The sequence below is a fragment of the Chelonia mydas genome, chromosome 12 (genome assembly GCF_015237465.2).
Source record: "Chelonia mydas isolate rCheMyd1 chromosome 12, rCheMyd1.pri.v2, whole genome shotgun sequence".
Taxonomy (NCBI): domain Eukaryota; kingdom Metazoa; phylum Chordata; order Testudines; family Cheloniidae; genus Chelonia; species Chelonia mydas.
The window spans coordinates 40,619,011-40,642,726 of record NC_051252.2 but is presented as its reverse complement, the minus strand read 5'-3'; the positions used below and the strand labels follow the sequence as shown (position 1 = coordinate 40,642,726).

General features: G+C 38.3%; 1 long non-coding RNA gene across 5 annotated transcripts in view; it reads right to left on the bottom strand.

The window, feature by feature from the left end:
• The window catches only part of LOC119563705, a 588,454-nt gene that overhangs the window by 265,071 nt on the left and 299,667 nt on the right, over nucleotides 1–23,716 (bottom strand). For 3 of the 5 annotated variants that reach the window (XR_005222257.2, XR_005222262.2, XR_005222259.1), the window contains one exon: nucleotides 15,165–17,903. The exons of the other annotated variants lie outside the window; for them this stretch is intronic. This is a non-coding gene — a long non-coding RNA (uncharacterized LOC119563705). Of the gene's footprint in view, nucleotides 1–15,164; nucleotides 17,904–23,716 lie in introns of those variants that run through there. 5 annotated transcript variants of the gene reach the window in all.

The window sequence follows — 23,716 nt, the reverse complement described above, 5'->3', positions numbered from 1 at the left end:
GTCTCCCTCATTTTGGGTGTGCTACAGTTTTTCCTATGGACGTTAGATAATCCCACTGGTTGACCCCCTTTGTGACCTATCGAACTGTTTTCTGCATTTCAGAGTGAATTTCAAAGCTGTGCAAAATACTAATGGAACATACAAGCAAGCAAAGGGTTTCTATGGAGAAAAGGCCCTATTTGGCGGAGGATCAAATATACTGGGACTGAATGCATCCTGAGCAGGCTCTCTATTGACTCGCAGGTTGGCTTTTTTGTTGTTTTTGTTAAATAAGGGAAAAAAGGGTAGATTTTCCTTGCTGGTTTTGCTCTGCCAAGAAAGTTTGTGGCTTAAGAGACAAAGGCTGCTAAAGTTCATGCTATCTTTTTGCTGCCTGTCATGCCCACATTCGCATCAGAGGAGTATATTAGCTATACCTAAGGTCAGAGCTGTCCCCTGGGTAGAGCAAATTGGGGCGACTGCTCCGGGCCCCATGCTTTGGGGGGCCCCAGGGGCCAGCGCTATTGGCCAGCGTCGTCGGTCCCAGAAGAGATGAATCCATCACTTCTGCCCCCACCCTGCCCCCGGGCCCTGCACTTTCGGGGGCACAGAAGAGACAATCCATCACTTCTGCCCCGGGCCCCACACCCCACTAGGGACAGCCCTGCCTAGGGTTGCTTTATCTATTAATTTAGATCTTAAATCATAAGAAGAGGCCTTTGTAGGAGCTCTAGGGGCCCTAACAATTAATATTATAACCTAATACATTATCGTTTGGGAAGCCCTGTCTGAGGACACAAGGCCAGCTACATCCCTCCGCCAGCCTGGATGCTGCTCTTTGATCAGTGGGTGTCAGACACCGCGGACTGAAGGGAATAGTAACATTTACCTCCATAGCTCTGCTGCTGCTTTTCTTGTGCCTCACACGCAGTTCATCACTTGCTGTAACAGGGAGCCTGAAGAGAGGAAGACTCCTTCCCTCTCCCTCTCCCCATGGCCACCAGCACTGGTACTTTACATGATTTGGGAGAAGTAGCCCCTCCCAGGGATTCTCTCTCAGAGTGTGAGAGGAGCCCTGGTGACCAATGCTGGATTTAACCTCACTCCAGAGTGTGCCATGGTCCTTTCCCACTGTGCACTTTCTAGCATTGGGCCCCGCCTTCCTTGGCTTTACTGCTACTCTGTCTGGCCTCCAGGTGCCACCTATAATCTCTGTGCTGGAGGGTTGGGAAATAAAGTAGAGTTGAAGGCAACTAAGTAAAGAAAAAAGTGAATAATGCAAAATAAAGCAGAAAATCTCATGGAAGGGACAAAGTATTCTGTTGCCAAAAATATAAGGGTTCTCTGATCATCATGTACTGTGCTGGAAGACAGGACATTCTGGAGCTGAATCCAGCTGGTGGGTCCCTATCACTTGGCTGCATGGACAGACCAAGTGCTGGGACCTGGAATGGAAATACTTAAGGTGGGAGGTACCTGAATCAAATTTATTCCCCCAGGTTTGACAATGGATCTTTCTATTTAGCTGAGATACTGTGGAGTGGCCTGTCTAAACTGGTTTCCAACAGAAGTGTTTGAATGCACAAGCACCGCCATGTCAAATGAACACACTTGTATATAGCATCTCACAGAGCACATTTCACCTGCACATTTTCACATAACAAAACCACCAGTGGCTTCAAACAACATGCATCACTATTCCCCTAGATAGAGATTATCCTGTGCTCATGGAGGCATGTGTGAATACTGGCACACATTTACAGATTAATTTGCCTGCATTTATTTACTCCAAGTACTTTTGAAAATCTAGTCTTCTGTAGGGGGAAAAAAGGCACAGAAAGATTGTTTAGTGGAACAGAGACCTTACAAGCTCAGCTATCCTAAAGTAGAGTTATTAAATAATAAAAATGGACTGACAATTTCATCTGTGCGATCAAGAATTTTGGAACAGAAAACAAACAAACAAACACAAAGTGACCTGCAATGTTAACAGTAAAAGCTTCTCACGCAGCTGGCATTTCTGGTTGTACTTTCCATATACTTCAAAAGAACAAAATTAAAACCTGGTTTACATCTGAATATCAAAGTTAAATCAAATTGTACTCAGGTACTAGTAAAATTCCACATCTATTAAATAATGCACCAGCTGCTTATGAAAAAGCCTCATTCCACTTGGGGGAAATGGTGGTGTAAGCATAAAGAGAAGAAAAATATTTTTAACAAATAACACATCCCAAATTTAAGAAATTTTGCTGAACTTCAGTCCAACGTCCATTTGCTCTCTCAGGACTTGCACAGAATGAATTGCAGGTAGTACCTTCACCATTTAGACTTGAAATTAGACAAAGGTTTCTAACCATCAGAGCAGTGAAGTTCTGGAACAGCCTTCCAAGGGGAGCAGTGGGGGCAAAAGACCTATCTGGCTTTAAGATTAAACTCGATAAGTTTATGGAGGGGATGGTATGATGGGAGAGCCTAATTTTGGCAATTAATTGATCTTTGACTATTAGTAGTAGATATGCCCGATGGCCTGTGATGGGATGTTAGATGGGGTGGGATCTGAGTTACTACAGAGAATTCTTTCCTGGGTGTCTGGCTGGTGAGTCTTGCCCACGTGCTCAGGGTTTAGCTGATCGCCATGTTTGTGGTCGGGAAGGAATTTTCCTCTAGGGCAGATTGGAAGAGGCCCTGGAGGTTTTTCGCCTTCCTCTGTAGCATGGGGCACGGGTCACTCGCTGGAGGATTCTCTGCTCCTTGAAGCCTGTAAACCAGGATTTGAGGACTTCAATAGCACAGACATAGGTGAGAGGTTTTTTGTAGGAGTGGTGGGTGAAATTCTGTGGGCTGCGTTGTGCAGGAGGTCAGACTAGATGATCATAATGGTCCCTTCTGACCTTAAAGTCTATGATTCTATGATTTAAAATGATATGGCTTCTGTTCTAGAAAGTGATAAAGCTAAAAAAATTTTCATGTCCTAGAATCACCACCGCATCACCTGATTTGTACGTACCCTGAAAAGCTGTTCCTCTGTTCAAATACCTCTGTTCAAAATAATGATTGGTATTAGCACATATGAACGGCCATGCTGGGTCAGATCAATAGTCTGCCTAGCCCAGGATCATGTTCTGACAGTGGCTAGTGCAAGGCCCTTCAGAGGGAATGAACAGAACAGGCCAATTATTAGGTGATCCATCTCTTGTCATCCACTCCCAGCAGTCAGAAGCTTAGGGACATCCAGAACATGGGGTTGCATCCCTGGCCACCTTGGCTAATAGCCACTGATGGACCTGTCCTCCAGGAACTTATCCAAGGCTAAGTACACACTACCACGGTACAACTTACGTCACTCAGGGGTGTGAATAAGACATCCCCTGGAGTGACTTAAGTTACAACGACCTAAGCTCCCATGTGGACAGCACTGTGTCAGCAGAGAGCTTATTCCACTGCCATAATTACTCCACCCCCCCGAGCAGTGGTAGCTAAGTCGACAGGAGACCTCTCTTCCGTCGGCTTAGAGCATCTGCACTAACAGCGTGACATCGGCACAGCTGTAAGCTCTGTGGTGTAGCCATAACCAAATTCTTTTTTGAACCCAGTTACACTTTTGGCCATCACAATATCGCCTGGCAATGAGTTCCACAGGTTGACTGTGTGTTGTGTCAAGAAGTACTTCCTTTTGTTTGTATTAAACCTGCTGTCTATTAATTGCATTGGGTGACCCCTGGTTCTTGTGTTTGTGAAGGGGTAAATAACACTTCCTGATTCACGTTCTCCACATGATTCTATCGAACTCTGTCACATCCCCCCTTAGTCGTCTCCTTTCTAAGCTGAACAGCCCCAGGCTTTTAAATCTCCCATCGTATGTAAGCTGCTGCATACCCCTAACCATTTTTGTTGCCCCTTTCTGTACTTTTTCCAATTCTAATATATCTTTTCTGAGATAGGACAACCAGAACTCCATGCAGTATTCAAGATACAGATGTACCATGGATTTATATAGTGGCATTATGGTATTTACAATTTTATTATTTATCCTTTTCCTAACGGTTCCTAACAGTCTGTTAACCTTTTTAACTACCACTTCATATTGAGCAGACATTTTCAGAGACCTATCTATGATGACAAGGTCTCTTTCTTGAGTGGTAACAGCTAATTTAGACCCCATCATCCTGTATGTATAGTTGGGATTATGTTTTCCAATGTGCATTACTTTGCACTTACCAACATTGAATTTCATCTGCCATTTTCTTGCCCCATTACCCAGTTTTGTGAGATCTCTTTGTAACTCCAATAAGCTCAGCTGTCAGGCAGTTCCTACTCATTTTTAAGAATTCATCTTTCTCTACCAAAGCATGCAGTGTGATGGGCTCACTAACTGTATTTACTCAAGGATCAAACATGGAATAACTAGAACTAAACACAGATTCTGAATCACAGATGGATTTCAAGGAAAGGAGAGGACTATGGCTAGCTGTCTCGCTGCAGATGGAAAAAGCTATTACTGACATAGACTATTACTGTGGTGAACAGGTTGGAAACTGGTGCCAAGCTTAAAATGTTTCAAAACTCAAGCCTGTAAAACTGTGACCAGCCAGGAAGAGTATGACCCTTTGCAGCTAGAAACACTGTCTTTTTTATAGCACCTACCCCTTCAGCAGAAGAGAGAAAACTCAGCAAGAGCCTCTCCTGCCAATTAAAGGTCGTCAATATTGACTATCTGAGGGATTTCCATGCTCAGGAAGCAAATTAGAAACTCAATACCTGAACTATTCCTAAATGCAGTTATCAACTTCAGAGTTTTATCTCATAAAACCAATTCAGCTTTGAGTTTAATTCTATTAAATTAGGGCTTAGAAATAAGATTTGCTCTGAGAATGAATGCATCATTAGTTTTAAAATGCAATATACTGAAACCCAAAATGTGCAGCATTACAATTTGAAGAATGAGTAAAGATGGCACCCAAATGTACTTCTCTCTAAACATATTTACCAGCCTCTGAAAACCTGTCTGCTCACTAGGATGGTGAGTCATTTGGTGTGTGGGACATCCCCCTTCTTTAGGAAGCAATAATCCTCTTGTCTCTCTCCTTGGCACGAGTTTTCCCTTTGTTCTTAAAACCTTCCTATTTCAGCAGCTGACGGAGAAAAAAGAATCCAAGTCCCCTTTCTTAATAAAAATGCCACAATGAGATCCTGTTGGGCTTGTGCCAGGCATGTCAAAGGAGCAGATACTAATACAGGAAACCTCAAGAACTACCCATTTTTGTGTAAGTTACAGTATACAGGAGAGTCATGTAGGGCTGGTTTTTTCAATCAGACTTCCAGTACATGAAAAGCACCCTTCCATGGGGTGCAAGTAATCTCTGAATAGGCCCCTTAGTTTCCTGTGGTATTGTATTAAAACTCATTTTTGATACAATAATACAGGAATAAAATAAGTTCAGAAGAGGAGTAGGTAGCCCAACAATGTCTGTCCCCTTGCATTAGATACTGCTGTGTATTCTTTCATACTATACTTGCAAAACAGATACAAGGCCAGTGCGTACCTCTAGTACTAAGATAACACGATTGAAAATTAGGGGAAAAAAAGTCTAATGCCACACCAGAGGCACCTAGAAACTTTTAATAAGCTATACAAGGATAAGCCATTCTGGTGATATGTTTCTCACCAGTCTGTTGTTCTTGATTTGGTATTTTAGATGGCCTGATCAAAACAGATGGATTCTATGCACAGACACAGCCCTGGCCATGTTCTTTTGCATTAAAAACAGCAATGTTGTTATACAAGGAAATAATTATGCTTTGTAAATTGTATTGTACTGCTATTTAGCAACCTGCATGGTGGTGTTATAGCATCATAAAATACTTTGTAGTTCATTGTCTCTCACACTGAATGGCTGGATTACTGCTTTTTGAAGGTATATTATAAAAGGACTAATTTGATATTTGACTCGTGAAATATAAGAATTTTGTACTTTGTAATATACAAAGCAACAAACACTACAAATGATTTTAACGTAATTTTAGGATACAGAAGAGTAATATAATATGCCACAACACAAACTTCTAAATGCAGTGCAATATGCTGAGGGGGTTTTGAAAATGCATATAAAATCTGAGAGGGTGGGGGAAGGAGGGATAAAGAATAACACTGTATTCTGGCTATGTCCCCTTCCAAAGCTCAGTTAGCTGGATGTAGCATTAATTCCTAGGTTGCATTTGCTTCTAGCTCTTGTTTGCTTGCTCTTTGTTTCATTAAACTCATCTAGTTTATCTGTTAAAAAATAACGAAGCCGAGCAGAACAGAACTTTCAATGCTACAGGGCTACTGGAATTGGGAGCACTTGTACCGCTTTATTTTCAGAAGTGTTTCCAAAGAGAAACAAACACTGGAGGGGCTCTGGAAATACAGATGTGTTTCTTTCAGCCACCAAGAGGGGAAAGATTGCCCCAATGCAGCCTTTGACAACTAGTTTCGAGCAAGAGGTGATTGTCAGTCAATATTGCCACAAGAATGTGATGCAGGTGCAAACAACAGGGAAGTAAATGTAACGATCACTTCAACCAAAACTCTGGGTCCCACTGCAGTAATATATTCCTGGCTGGGAGGAGTCAGGTAGATTCCCAGTGGAACAAGAAAGAATTCCTGCAGTCCGACAATCTTTCGCCTGACCACCTTTAATATGGACAAGGGTTGGGGGACCAGTGCTTTTACTGTGCAACTAGCAAGTCTAGTGTAAATATCTGAAACCAAGACAATAAAGAATGAGAAAAGACAAATATAAAAATGGCAGTAAACAGAACCCAAAGATTTCAAAATGGAAAATGGATCTTTTAAAATGGAGAAATTTAGGCACTAACCCAAGTTTTATATAAGAACAGCACTCAAACAAACAAAACAAAAAAGGGTCACCTGCCTTGCAACAATTTAAGGCACTTAAAATTGCTAATATTTATTCGTTAGCCTGGAGAAATCTCTCTCTAAAATAAAAACATTCCATTATATTTATATCTTCCCTGCTTCTCCCATTCTATAGACAAATTGGAAAAGATGGTAACAGATAATTCAAAAGAAAAAGCAAAGTGTTGTTTGTGGCATGGTCTAAATTGAGTCTGTCAGTGAAGGTCACATAACTTTTCACTTTTATTTAAAGAAACTGCCTTGATCATTGCAAAATATTGCAACACACACACACACATTTAGTGTCAAGTAGCCGACCCTTGAAAACTATATTGATGCCTGATTGTCCACCGCTTCAAGTGGAAAAGTGAAAATAATCACAATCTTTTTTAAATTAGCAAATCTTGAGAAATTATCAAATTACTGAAAATTGTCACAAATGATAGATATTCTTTTAAATTATGATTGGACTGTAACCAAAAACTTCCCCAGAAGTATAATCACTTCTGAATAAAATAAAATGCTCCCTGGGCACTTTTAAGGAGCCTCTTGCTGCTTTATTTCCACAAACTTTCAAAACCTTTCATGAAGTTTGCGCTTTATTTTAATATTAATTATGCTGTTTCTAGTCCATACATTTGTGGAGAGTGATAAACTGTTTAAGAACAGAATATTTGTTAAAACTAGTCATAAACTTCATTGTCTGTAAAGAAAATTACCTTGGTTTGCAACATGTGTTTCTAATACTAATGCATCATATGAAGAGTAAAAGACCTCTTGTCTAATAGTACAATTCACATGGATCCATTATGGTCTTTATAGGGGAATCTCACTAATATCTTTGTTTAAAAAAAAAAAAAAAAAAAAGGAAAAGGGGGAAAAAATGCAGATCCTGAACAGATCGGGGGTCTGTTTTATGTACCTTCCATATCATCTCAGTGACAGCAGGAACTGAAAAGTTTGAATTGGGTTGTTCTTGAACAGAATTTTTTCACGATTTTCGCTGGAAGTGAGTATAAACAAACTACCCTGATCTCTGCTCCTGGAATATCAGGCTCAGCTGCCATCTTCTGTCATCAATATTTACCATCTTTCTTCTTATTCAGACTCTCTAACTTGCTGCAATTGCTGGATACCACCTGTCACGTACATTCTCTAAACTGACAGTCAAACTCAGCCTTTTACTTTTCTTTTTTTAATCTCCTTTCAGAAACTGCCGATTTTCTACCATGTTCCTTGATTGCAACACTCACGCAAGCTCCAATATTCACATTTATCATATTATTTCTAACGTACATAATGACTTGTTAAGCTTAAACTGCTAATATGGAGAGAAATATCGTGCAACTAATACTTTTAACCCTATATAAAAACAAGGGGTGAAATGTAGGCTCCAATGAAGTCAACAGGAGTTTTGTCATTGACATCAGTGAGGTCAAGGTTTCACCCAACATGTCTGCAATACTGTGTTTCATGGGGTTTTAGGTTAGATACATTCTATGGTCCATACAGCACAATATGTGTACCCGTAACTGTCAGGTAAATCAATGGGAGCTCTGTGCACATATGTACTGAATCTACATGGTTTAGTGTCTTTTAGTTAACTACATTTTTATTTACAGAGCAAATGGGTTTTAACCATACTCCGAGTTATTTACTGATCTTTCACTGCTTGGGCTTCAGCACTTATTGTTCCGAATAGAATTTATGATTTATATTAGAGTAGCTCCCAGAGGCTCCTAACCAAGATCAGGGCCCCTTTGTGCTACACACTGTACATACACATAGGAAGAGAGAGCTCTTAGTCCCTGCCTCGGCAAGACAGGCAAAGGGTGGGAGAAAGGAAGTTTCATTACCCCCATGTTATGTAGAAGGAGCAAAGGCAGAGAGAAATGTAAAAACTTGCTCAAGGACATGCAGGAAGTCTGTGACCCAGCTCATCTGACTGCCAGGCTAGTCCCTTAACCACAGGACCCTCCATCAGCAAAATCTGTGGGTTAAACCCTAAATCTTCAAAATTATCATTAGATTAATTCTGGGTTCTATTCCTGGCTCTTCCATGGACGTCGTCTGGGACCAGCGGCAAATCACTACAGCTTTATGCCTCTGTTTCCCCATTTGCAAAATGGGAATAATCAACTGAAATATAAAGACGTTATGAGGATTAATTCATTAATGTTTGTAAAGGACTATGAAATCCTCTGGTGACAGATGTACGTGTGAAGTGTTACTGTCATCATAAGCTTCAATATGATTCATATCCACTCTTAGTTTTACCTTTAGAATATATATATTACTCTCATTTTTACAATCCTCTTCATACAATATCCTTAGCATACAATTTTACCTTTTGTAAGTAAGCATTGTCTTACTATATTTGACCATATACTGGAGATGACCATATACAGTAGATGCCTCTCAAGTAATCTATCTTGTAGCCTCTCTCTGGTTATTAATATTACATCACCTTTCAGTAAGATGACTTGGGGGCTTGCACATTGTACGACCTTTGTAAGTGCACGAGAGTAGAAGAACTTTTCATTTGTGGACACAAATATTTTTGATATTTAAAAAGACAAGACTTTAATGATGGCTGATGAAAATACAAAGATAAAGGACATGACATACTAAACTCAGCATGCTAGGTAGTCACAGTGGTGGGGACTGGACTGTAAATTTATTTTTAGATGAAACAAAAATCGTATCAGCTCAGCATTAATTTGAAAAACAAGTAATTGCAGCAAAAGTTTGCAAGCAAAAGCTGTCGTATGTAGAGTAAGGTCAGTTAGTTATGCATAGATCATAAAATAAGTTCCATTTTGCAGGATTCACCAGTGCCAAAGATATTCCAACTCCAAGAACTCTATGCTACTGGAATCCTAATCAAAAAGCTAGCCTTAGAAAGGAGAGCTCTGATTTTCAAGACAGTGGGAACAAAGGATTTTTATTATAGACTATGTGTGTACATATGTTATAAAGCAGTAGCTCTCAACCTTTCCAGACGACTGTACCCCTTTCAGGAGTCTGATTTGTCTTGCGTACCCCCAAGTTTCACCTCACTTACAAACTGCTTGCTTACAAAATCAGACATAGAAATACAAAAGTGTCACAGCACACTAGTCCTGAAAAAATGCTGACTTTCTCATTTTTACCATACAATTACAAAATAAATCGATTGGAATAGAAATATTACACTTACATTTCAGTGTATAGTAGATAGAGCAGTATAAACAAGTCATTGCCTGTATGAAATTTTAGTTTGTACTGACTTAGCTAGTGCTTTTTATGTCGCCTGTTGTAAAACTAGGCAAATATCCAGATGGGCTGATGTACCCACTGGAAGAGATCTGTGTAACCCCAGGGAAACATGTACCCCTGGTGGAGAACCACAGTTGTAAAGCCTTTGGGGCGCAGACTGCAGATCAAATTCTCCAGTGAGATGCTCTTGCACATTGGCCAGAATTTGGCCATAAATGGCCAGCAAGGCATCCATAGGGTGCAGAGTTACTCCTTGCTGGGGTAAAGCAGATATGGTCAGACCCGGAGACAGCTGCCACCCGGCAAGGGGCATGTCAGGGAAGGGAGGAACACACTGAAGGTGGGGATGAGGCATGGAGGAGCAGAGCTCCACTTTGTCCACCCTCCACTGGCTCATGGGCCGTTAAATTAACCCAAGTAAGTGGCAGCTCTACTCCTGTCTCACCCACCTCTTCTCGGAGCTGTAGATCTACTGTTCTTCCTGTACAGGTGCAGAAAAAAACAACATAATACCATGGCGTCTACATCACAGAGTTCTGGCTGTGAGATCAGGAATAAGGAGATGCACACACAGTCACACTTACACCTACTCTCCTCCCACACCAGGCCCTTTTTATTCCTTTTTGCCATGGTGAAATTTGGAGTTTGAGAGGGATGGACTAAGACACTCCAAGGCCCTAGGCATCCCAAGGACTCCACACTGGTATCCCCACCACAGCAATGTGCCCCATCACCCCATTTGGAATGGCAGGAAAGCCTCCCTCTCAGAGGTGATGGGGCAGCATCAGGGAAGCTAGGATGGATGGTTCAGACCTGCTGCACTCTTCTCCTTCTGTCACTGAGAGTCCTCTGCTAGCTGTCGGAGGGACCACCAAGAGGACTGGATCATGGAGCTAACACCCCATTGATATGGGAAAGTTCACACACATTGATATCTACTGTCTCAGGCAGCTATCCCTACATCAGTGACATGGGTCACATTTTCAAGCTTTTTTCACACTTCTGAGAGCTAGAAACTTTATTTTTAAATAAAAGCTAAGATTCTGACGTAATCACATGATTCCTGGAGCAGGGGCCCTAGGCATGGACCTATGGTGCCTCTCCGTCTTCACTTATCCCTGTACACGAGGGGAAGAAATGCACTCTGCATAAATCTCCACTGAGTGCAGGTTGGCTTTTGTGCATAGGACAACAGTGGCCACTCAAACACTCACCTATTCTGCCTTAGAGAAACACATATGGCAACCTCCATTTCTGCAGACTTGCCAATACTCTCCTTCATACTGCATAATAGAGAGATTGCCTAGAATACTGGAAATACTGAGGTAACATTATTTAATCAGCTTAAGCAACTGGCAAGTTTTTTAAAGAATCACTACTATACCTGAGACACAAACCGCACCTGGTGTGAAAGACTGCCGTGTGTTACACCCCTCCCCTACCTCGACAGCCCACTAAGACCAAGTGCAGGATTAGCTTCTTAATGCAGGAGACTCCAAAGTATCTTCCCTCTAGACCAGCAGGCATTGAGCAAGTTGTGGAAGTGACACATTTGGTCACAAGGAGACTAAGAGCTACACCACTTACAAAGCAGCCACCCCTTGGAGCCATCAGAGCAGTATTCATTTTCTTGCTCAGATAAAGGCAAGATGCATAAAGAGGAACAAAAGAGAAAAAGGAGGGAAGTTATGAAAAGAAAAGGAGAAATAATAAATTAAAACAAAGGCACAGCACAAAAAGCTCTTCTGCGAGTTCTTCCACGCAGCCGAGGAACATGCAAAGCATTAGATATTCATATATTTCTTAACTACTAATGACACAAAAAGTCAATTTTGTGCAAATAATTCCAGCAAAACAATTTGCAGGCAGCATATTACAGACACTACAGCACACAAAGCTTCAGAGAGAAGGGCTGAATGCCAAAGGAGTTTCCTGAGCTTCTTATGGCTCCTAGTGGACAATACCACACCTCTCAAAATTAGCGAAGCTCACAGCATCAGTGAGCTCTCATTGCTGCTTACGCTGTATGTTTCTGAAACCCTGGACAGTGCTACTTGGGGAAGAAAAGAGAGCGAGCGAAAAACAGCATCTTCCTTATCCTTTCACCAGAGTTTAGCTTAGTGTAAAATTCAGTTTGAGGAAAGAAACCCAAGCTTCTAACGACAAACTCTCTTTGACTAAATCATTCTTCCACCTATTTATTATAAAGATCTGATCTACTTTAACTCACTAAACACTCTGTCTGTTTATATTCACCAGTGGAGTGCAGATCCAAAGTAGTAAAAAGAAATTTAGGTCAAATGATTAAAAGAAAAGGGGTTTTAAACCAACAATTTTAAAGTTCTAATTGTTTGCTTATTGACACCAATTTACATGGAGCCACTTAGTGAATAAAGGTTTTCACAGTACATGGCACTTCTTTATGTCAGTTTTTAGCCATCATGTCACAGCCTGGCTTGAAAAGAAGAAATGCTGAAAACTCGTAGGCCAGAAATGAACAGCCTATTAAGATCTGAAAAGCTGTCATCCCCACTGAAAAGACTTGCGTCAGCCACTGAGGATATATTTTAAACCGCCTGTCCGCAAGAAAACTTTAATAATGCAGCCTTGCTCTAATGTCTTGTGAGAGGAGAGGCAATTTTACTTCTTCTATTAACCCAACGTGATTACAATGGCTTATTTCATGGAATATTAAGTTCAAATTCTGCTCCCTGGGAGGACAATAAAAAGAAGAGTGCGCTTATGACATTGCCCGAAATAGCCACAAGGACCGCAACTCCTTGGTGCTGCTTTTAATGTATCCAAGCAGCAATCTACCTTAATTTGCTAATGGTTAGATCAATTAGTAACAAAATAATAAAATACAAAAATATCAACATGGAAACCAAATGTTTATCTTTAACAAAGATTAAAACAACAAAAGCTTGTTTTCATAAAGATTGTGGTGAGCTTTCTTCCCCTCTTCCCCAATTCAAGGAAAAAATAAACTCCTTGTGTTGGACAGGCTTTTGCCATGAGGCAGTAATAAGCAAAGCATTTTGTGCTGAGACCACAGCTGGGACAGCTTTGTGCAAATGGAAGCGTTAATAACTGCCTGGAAGCAACAAACAGTTTCAAAACTACCTGAACTATCTGTGTATGTACACTCAGAAAAAATGTTAAGACTTGATTTCCACAAAGAATCCCAGTCTGAGCCTTTCTGTCAGCATCCCCATTGACGAGACACACCATGTGCACCGGAATTCCTGCAGAGCCATTGTGCCTCCTTAAACTGTTCCACAGGTACCAAGGGTCTAAACAAAGGTGCTGAACTGCACTTGTCTTTAGCTGGCTGACAAACTAGCTCACTCCCTTAATTTTTAATTGTAGACTGATGATATTTTGACTGTTTTAAAATTAAAACCACCATTTACAAGTAAGTCAACAGGCATAAAGAGATGTAGGTTACTGGTGCTGTGCACCCCGCTCTGAATAGCCATGGTCAACGTGACAAACTGTGCAGCCCTAAAGCTATTCATTTACCAGTGACTCCTTTCTTCCAACCCTTCAAGGTATAAGCAGAAAGTGAAGCTCTTTCCCCAGTTCTCATGGACAGAAAATTACCCTTTTCTCTTACATACAGACTGAATACCGGATGATAAAGTGATGGAAATTGGACAGTTAGCTTTAATGACTTTAATTTCTGCCATTCACAATATAAAAAAAAAAAGCCCTCTCTCACCATCTGGGGCTTCCATAAACAATACTAATGCAGTGATATGTTAGCCACATCTTGTTTAATTGTATTGTTTAGTACAGGGTGTTGCAGACAAATTAAACCAACCTTACACATGGGTAAAGAGTGAAAATAGGGCCAATGGACAACTATGAGCAAGCTTTTAAATTTTCATGTAATAAATCTATGCAGAAGAAAACTATCATATAAAAAGAGATTTGTGTTTTTAAACTGAGCTAGAGCATACATGCAGAAGTGATTCGCAGTGGCTTTCTTTCTAACATTGCCTTCCCATCTGCAAATCTTTTCTAAAAATCTGAAGGAAATGTAAAGACTTTTTTCAGTTTTTATTGCATATATGCAAATTTCCAATGAAATTATAAATAACCACTATTAAACATAATGCCAGAGGTCAACAAATCTATAACAAACAGATAAAGTTAAACAAATGCATTAAAATTGTATGCACTGTAAAGCTAAAGAAATTGCATAAAAATAGAACAATATTTATTTCTTCTCTATCTAACAGCTCCCTGTTTTATTAGACCCATGTTACAAAGCGATCTGATAAGAAGGAGTGAGGCTAAATGGCAAACGGCAAACATCCCAAATCGCAACCTGATGTATTTCCACAGCCCTGACCTTCAGATAAAAATCATACAGAAATCTGCAAACCCACCAAATATGCAGCACCACATGCTTCAACCATTTTCAGACACAACAGTCGGGGGCAAAAAAGAAACAAAGGTGTTGCTATTTAAACTAGTTAGCCTTTTCCTCCCTTAGACTCTCTGAATTAGACTCATGTTTGTGTACAGTACTGTATGTATGTGTGTGCATACACACGTACACAAGCACAAATATAGAGGTTTCACATGCCTATGTATATAGTATTCTGTATGTATATATGTGAGAGAATTGTTTGCATATTATATGAGACTATATTCCATCCATATATTATATGTACATTTAGAAAAATACTTCAAACAGCAAAAATTTATTGCACTGTGAAATTAGCTAAAATTATGACAACTGTAAGAAAAAATTATATGGACAAAATTTGGGTCTGGTGGAAGAATTCTTTGATGTCTGGATTCCAATTTAACCCCCGACTGAGTTCTAAGAATCAAATGAACAAAGTATATCATGCACCCCAAGTCTGCCTGTCAGTGCTAGTCATCATTTTTTATTTTATTCTTTCCAGCCGCATGTATTTACAAGACCCTGTTCTGACATTTCCTCTCCCTTCTAAACGTACTGTGCACACCCACTGGATACGGCTAGTTGCCAAGTACATTTGCGACACAGTCCAACTCTGTATTTATTTATTCATTAAACAGATATATTTGTATCAACAAATATGTATCACTGTGTTCTCTTCACATTCCCTTATACAGTCTTTACACATTCATGCTAGATAGGATAGCATGCAGTATGCGATGTGGAATATATTTACACAGAGAAAGAGACATGCACATATAAAATTAAAAATATATTTTCAGTAGAAATACGGCGTGTACATATATATGCAAATACATATACACTGTATGTCTGTGTATATTACTAAACAAACCAAAGTGTATACATGAATAATATAAAGCATGCTTACACATAAATTAACATTCAATATTATTGCATCAAGGTCTTGTATGCCTATGATTACATTTGTGCACATTGCCGATTTTTTATAAATAGAAATAAAGATGAAATGTGTATAAATTGTACATACTATGCTGAATAAATGGTATAATCTCTGTCAACGGTGTATTTTGCATACAAAAATAACTTTACCTTGGTATAGGACTGTAAAGTGGACCAAGCTTCAGCATTTTTAAGGCAGTTATAAATGTTTAAAATGTTAATAATAAATCTAGGTTGTTCAAAGAATATTTTCAAATAACATAAAATATTTAGTCATGCCCCCTCCCACCAAAACCATAAAAAGTCAAGATTTATCACAAAATGTTTGAGGGATAATCAGCCATTTTTTGCTAATATATTTTAATATTTATACACCTGACAAGCTGAATATAAACGATACATCATGATTTCCCATAATATATGGAATTTATACAATTAACTGAATGATCCAATGGCTTAAGGGCACACAAGGTGCAAACAATGTTACAACGTTTTGCTGATTATTATTATAAATCTTATAAACCATGAAGAAATTACAGTTTATCCTGTTTACACCATTTCTTTTCAAAGACAGCATACAATTTTTTTTAATTAAAAAGAACTGCACCTTTCCAGTTTCTTTGCTTTGTGAACTAAAATTATGCACAAGTTTTTAAAAACATTTTATTTTACCAAATACATGTCTGAAACATGCCATGAAATTCAGTAATAATTGTGAAGGTATTTCTCCAGGATTATATCTGCTCACAATAAAATTAGGAAAGTGTATAGGTATTACCAGTTCATCAACTCTTTTTAATTTTATTTTTTTTAAGTTAAATTATGAAGAAACCTACCTAATTTCCTAATACATTACATACACGTGTGTGTTTATATAAAATAACACATACACACACGCAGAAGCACATAGGGGCGTATGCAAACACACAGCACGCTATTTTGAACAACACTTCTTAATCATGTAATAAAAATTCAAAACGTGAATTGAGCAGTATAAAATCCAATATTTAGAGAAAATTATGCCACAATATAGTTTGGGTTTAATTTTGAATGTAGATATATATATTTTTAATTTACAGAAATATATCTTCAGAGATTGCTGTTCCAGATACACATACACGTATGCATAGTGTGCAAATATACTTACAGGTATAAATTCCTAAAAAATGTTCCCAAAAGTTTATAATGTTCTAGTGTTGTTTCAGTCATTTTCATTTATTTTTTGCATGTTTCTTAAAAGGCTGAGCCACAACATCTGAAATTTGAAACAAAAACAGTACTGATCTGTGCACTCAAAATCCTGGGGTTGTCCACCCGTTAGTAAAAAGGAACTGAATATTGCAGCTGCTTATCAAATCAGTTTTATGTTTCTGAAATGAGTTCCTGCTGCTGAGCCTGAATTTGTAGGCAGTCAGGAAAAAATGTACTGTGCTAAGATTGATCTAGCCCAAAACAAAACCTCTGAAAACACATCTAAGTTACACTTTCTCTCTCCTAATACTCTTTATATTGGTATGCATTATATATATGCACAAACATGACACACACATGCAGTGTGCATTTGTGCACATATATAATGTACACATAAACATCTATATTACACACCCAGAAATATTTAGTTTAATATTTGTTTTGCCAAAAGCAGACTGTTACTTAGTCCTCTCTATTGTACTAATAATCACATTTCTGCCTGTTTATTTCAGGAAGCAAATATTTTCAAAACTGAAAACAATGAGATATTTTTGTTTTAAAATAGTTCACATAATTTTTAGTAAGTCAATTAATAAACTGCCTGATGAAGCAAAAGGTCAGTATTGCTATTTACCGTACTTTTACTCCTTACTAATCCAATCCCCTAATAAGTTACCCAGCATTCGTTTTTTTCTTTATTACATATGAGGCCTGCTTAATGATTTCTCTCTAATAGGCACAAAATCCACAGCTGGACAAAGAAATATAGAAACAAACAGAATTGTCTGTTTGCAATCGAAACATTTTACATGTTTGAAACCAATTTGAAGGTGCTGAAATGTCAGCAATATGAGTGGGAAATAGTGCTAAATATAAGCCCTGCTAACTTTATTTTTAATGATGACTTTAAAGGGGGGGGGGGGATCAGCAGGGTGAATGTAAAAACTGTTAATCTTAAATTTCTACAAACCCAAGTGTCAGGGCAAGCATGTATGGCGCATCAAGCATAACAAGATGAAAACGAGGAGGTGTTGGTGAGGAGGGGGGTCCTAGACACTTGCTTTTCTTGAATCCCTCTGAATACATTTCACAATTCATCAGTTTTTGTCTTTCCTGCCACGAGTGAGGACAATCAGACCAGACACCCATTAGATTTTTCATGCAATCTTTTTTTTCTTGTTCATGACATGTTGGCAGGGAGGATGGCAATTCTGAAATCTTACCAAATGAGAAAAATGTCAGAAACTGAACTGACAGCTAGTGGTTACTATGGTGATATGTGATATTGAAAAAAATAAAATAAGGCTGAGTTAATTCAAAAGGAATCAAGTTTGGTATTTTTAAGCCAGTTGATACCAAGGAAAACTTAATCTAGATACTGGGAGGTTATTTTGTTTTTAGTTAAGAGCTAAAGAAACCATTTACTCAATTAATAATTAACAACTAACTATACAATTGATGGTTATAGTGAAGACAACCACAAAATAAAACCAGCTTTGATATATTTTTTAAAATTTTTATATAACAATTTTATTTCTAAACAATAGGTTATCAGGATAAACATTTTACCTATAAAGGAGAACTAGAATTTTCTTCTGCTTCACAAAAGTTTCCTAGTAGCCCAATATTCTAACAACAGTTTTGGGGAAAGAGCAATAGTAATTTCATTGAACGATGGTGATGTATAAGCTTGAAGGTAAGAAAAGGTACTAACTGATATCTCTGATAGAAAACAGGGCTATGCATTTGAGTTCCACAGGAACTCAAATATCTCAGTATTTGTGTATATATTTTATAAGGATTTTTTTTATTCCTAAGAGAATTACTTATGGGGCCAAAATAATATGAGATCTGGTGTTCTCAAGATATTTCCAGCAGCCAGGAACTGAAATACCATGAGACCATCAGATCTCGTGTTATTATGGCTGCATTAAAGGCTCCCTTAGGTATTAAAAAAAGTCCATGAAAATCAAACACAAATATAAGAAGCAGAAATACAAATCCGAGAACATACACCCGCATGAGAAATCCACTGACTGCTTTGTGCATCTTCCAAATAAACACAAAATCTGGGGTAGGGTGGAAGGTTTCGCAGGGGTTCTCTCATTCCTTAACAAAATAAAATTCTTACACACACACACAGAGGCAATTTAAAATTTCGAACATACTCTTGTTTTCCCATTTAGTTTAATTTTAGTGTACATTTTCTGACAGTCCTTCAGGATGATTACTAAACACAAATTAATTAGAAGCTTTAAGGGTTACTTTCATGGACAACATATTTTGTGAGCAAAACCCCTGAAATAAAACAGAAAAGCTCCATACAGAGACACAGAGAAATACCACAGGTATTGGGACTGATGGCCAAAAGTTATTTAGTAAGGTACTAAAGGTAGAGGTAGCTTTTATTTTATGGAATTTTATGTTTTTAAAATTTCCACACATTTATTTAAGCTGCATGTCATTACTATTTTGATATTTTTTCCATTTGGAACACTGATTTCAGATTAGCTTGTGAACAATATTTAAAAGAAATCAACTCTTTTCAGCGTTACAGGTAACCACAAAAAGCAGGATTCTTATTTATGAACACTCAGATGGTATTTAATAGGGGGAAGAGGAAGAAGAAAAAGCTCAGAAAAAAAATGAATCCGTATGTCTTACAGGTTAGAAGAGCTTCTTACCATCTACTGGATAGACTACAATGCCATCTACTGGGAAAGGAAAGTTAAACTCTAGCTAAAAGCTCATGTTTCAAAAGGCTGGAGAATTAACTGGAAAAATGCTCAATCCAACATTGTGCACTGAAGAAAAAGAAAAAAAAAATTGTCATTGAAACATCAGGTCCTTTTATCGTTCATTATGTTCTGTTTCTGAAATCTCCTCCCAGCATTTTCCTCCTTAATTTCCAGCTAAAGCCTCTTTTCAACTCCCTCCAACTACTGCTGAGTAACAAGTTACCACCACCCAGAAAAATAATCACTAGCAGCAAGCGACTTTGGTGTCCCCCTCTGCAATCTCCAGCCTGTGATTTTTATAAACCGTGTATGTCAGAATCTCTAGTGGAAAGGACGAAAATAGTATGAGATAGGATGCTCTCATATTTCAGGGCTTGCTCCTTGACATCACAGCACCATTTGTGATGCTTTGTGCAATATATCTGATGTAATAAAAATCTCTGACATTTATAGGGTATATCAAAAGTTTTGCACTAGATGACCATACAGTCTTTGCTCAGATCCCTCACTGCATAGACTAACCCCTCTGGAAACTAGCTAATTCCTAGATGCGTTTCACCTAGATCCAGATTGATTTCCAAGCATTTTCTGTGGCCACTCTGAGGCACTATTAATTATTATTATAAAGTGGAATTTTCAGAAGCAACTGAGCGAGTTAGAAGCACAAGGACCAGCTCAATGGGCCTTGTGCTCCTAAATCACTCAAGTGCTTTTATATATTTCACCCATTATTATTTGTACTCAACTTGCGCCTAGAGGCCACGACCAATATGGGCACTATGCAGACCCTGTCCTGAAGAGCATACAATCAAAACAGACAAAACAAAGGATGAGAGAAAGAAAAGAATGTCACCATTTTACAGATGGGGAACTGAAGCACAGATATTTTAAGTGATTTGTTCGTGACTACACAGGTAATCTGTGGGAGAGCCAGGAACCGAATCTAAGTCTCCCAAATCTCAGTCCAGTAACTTAACCAGAAAGCCACCCCCTGCCTTTGATTTTGCCTGGCAGGCAGGATTTCTGGTGATTCTGAAGAGTAGCTGACCAATAAACATGATGAAAGAGCAAAACCCACCTCACTTCTCCAAGAATCACAGCTCTTCCTGCTGTTCCAGGATGACCCCCTTTCCCCTGAGGCTAATTCTCTGTCATTCCCTCCGACTAGGAATCAGCAGAGGGGAAGTGGGTCAACATCAGGAGCTCAGGCCAGGGAAGAATCAATATGGACCCAGCACCTTTGAAGAACGAGGAGGTGGGATGGCCAGGTAAGAGGCAGCAAGTGAGGAGCATGATATTATTGGTTCACTTGGCTTGAGAGTGCTTGTTGTTTATTGGCAGGGAGAGGCAGGTAGAAGAAGTCAAAAGGAAGGTGGGAAGACCCTCTTTTGTTATGCAGAGAAAACAGGAAGTAGCAATAACAGAAAGAAAGCTAGGACACCAAGTTAGAGAAGGAGCAGAAACAAGTTAATTCATCTTCATTGTTTTAGGGGTTAACACAGCTTGCTATTGTATAAACAAATGGGCCATATTTTACCATCAATCTCCGCACAAAGATAGAATATGTGTAAGGGTCCACATACAACTATTAGGTTTCTTATTTTTCAAAGGAAATCTGGTTTCTCCTGGAATATATTTTACAGCAAACCTGCACCCCATACAGAGAAAATGTTCCTGAAATAGTTTTGGTATCTTACCAAAATGTAGATGTTTTTATCTAAATTATAAAGAAAGGAAATTTTTAAATTTGTATTTGCCTCTGTTCTTCCCATACAGTAAACATTTGTGAAGAAACAAGAACCCTGAATGTATTTAGGGAGAGTGACCATTCTATGGACAAAGTGTAAACAATATCCCAGAATTCAATCATATTAAGGCTAGTCAATAAAGGGCCTACCCTCAAAGTAAAATCCTGCCTCTACTGAACTCAGTGGGAGTTTTGCCACTGACTTGAATGGAGTTAGGATTTCACCCTAGATCTTTAGACAAAAATTTCCCCGCTAATGTCAATCACAATTTCTACTCCTGAATCAATGTATTACTGTATACCACTCATTTTGAAAGACCATAAAAACCGTACTTTATACACTTATTCAAGGGGAGGGAGGGGAGCTGCTGTGAAACAACAGAATTCTCTTAAAAATAAAAAAATTGAAATTAAAAAGTTGACAAAACAAAATGCATTAGAAAAAAAAGGTAAAGGTGATAAGGATATCATTACATTGATTCAAGCAAAGGAAGAGGAAATCACAAATCTACTTTTCCAAATTTAAAACATTTACAGAAATTATTTTGTTCTGTTTATAAAAAAAAGTCATGGTAAAAGAAAAGTAGATATTGTTTAAGATATTAGAACTCTGGAGATGACCAATGAAAGAAATAAAGCTTACAGTCTGTATTATAATACCAGCTATAAAACTTATCTTTAAAAACCTACACAAATATCTTTAACTTAGAAGAATATAGATTTATTTTAGCTTTGATTACCCACCAGTAGCAGCTCTGTCTTTCAAGGATCAAACTGTGAGATTTGTAAAATGGATATATTTAAATATCCATAGAAAAACCTAGCTTATTTTTCCAGCAACTTTAAATATAAATCTATATTTCTGAAATCAGCTTAAACTGTCTTTTGCAATAAAGTTAAGTTTGTAAAATATCAAAGCACAATTGTCTGGACAGTTCTTACTGAACATGGAAATATACTTGCAGAAATTAACAGATAATTATAAAGAAAAACTGAGGTAATTAATGCATCTTTCTTCTGCCCCCTTATTTTCCAGGATGTTTTTGACAATACGTTACTGTTCTGTAGAATTTGCCCTGGAATGAAGGGTTATTGTTTGTTGTCTAACATTTTTAATTTCAAGACATGAAATTCACTTGAATACCTAGGATTTAGAAGTTGATTGTTCACACATTATTTATACTTTATTAATACACAAATATGATGGCGGCCTCATTGTACTATGTACTGCTCACGCACTTAGGACAACACACTCCCTGCCCCAGCAACCTTACAATCAAATTAAAGACAAGATGAACCAAAAAGATAGTAACAAACAAAAGGCGGGGGAAGGGGAAGAAGAAGAAGAGTAACAGTTATAAGAACACGTGGCCACACAAACCTGGGTATGCAACTTGATGGTTTCCAATCTTTTGAAAGTACACTTTCAAAATAAATACATGAAGTGAGCTACCCCAAATGTCTCAACTTACCCATTGTTATGTTTTCAGCATATAGCCAGTGGTACCATGTTACAGTATGTAATTCCAGTGCCTTTTGTAGAGACTTACTTTCTTACAATGAGGTGGACCACACATACTCATTCATTCATAAGAAGTCTATAGATGAGCTAGCCTCCAGTATTTTTAAAGTAACGGAGTTTGTGCTGCCTGCTGATATCTCAGAGAAACAACTATTTTCACATGTCATTCACATAATGGATGAGCTGCAGAGCAGACAAGGATTCTGAAAACTGTTCAGTTTGTCACAATATACATGAAGATGCTTTGATACTTCTACATTCACTTTCAAAAGCTGAGCTCTTTTGCCAGGACACTTTTGTACATTAGACCACATTGGTCACAGGTGGTTTATTTATTAATTTTTTTTAAAAAAAGAAAGAAATGTATGTAAATAACCCCACTGATCAAGTTGACAAAGCCTTGGGTCTAAAGTAGGGTTTGTATCACTCAGGTATTCAACACCTCTTTTACTTAATAAAGCACTTATTTTAGAAGGGCAAACTCAAAAGTTACAAGTGAACATGTCAAACTCTGTAACTGTACAGTTTGCCTATTTATTCCCAATAAAAAATGCTGTCGCGTATCCGACAACAAGGGATTGGTTGGTTTGTTTAATAAGATTGTGTGGTTTTCTTTCAGTTATCTATGAGTATTATCTGAAGGTGTCTCTTAAAACAGTTTGGAGGTCCATTTGATCTCACTTTTATTATTTTAAGTCAACTGATTTCAATGAAATCCCTCCTCATTTACACTAGTGTGAGATCAGAATAATGCCCTTAAGTGATAACTTTTTACAGTCTTTATTTCGGTTGCCAAAAGTATCAGCTGTTAAATCTATCATTTCCCCCTTTTTTAAAGCATGTTCTACCCTCAATTTTTGCTCAAAATTCAAATTGACTTCAATGGGATTTCCACGTGTAAAATGAGGCTAGAATGTAACCAAGTGGGTCAGATCCTGTAGTGCTACCTCAGACAGCACTGCCATTGATTTCAATAGTAGTAAAGACTAAAAGCAGACCTACACATGCAAGTGTCTGCACGCAA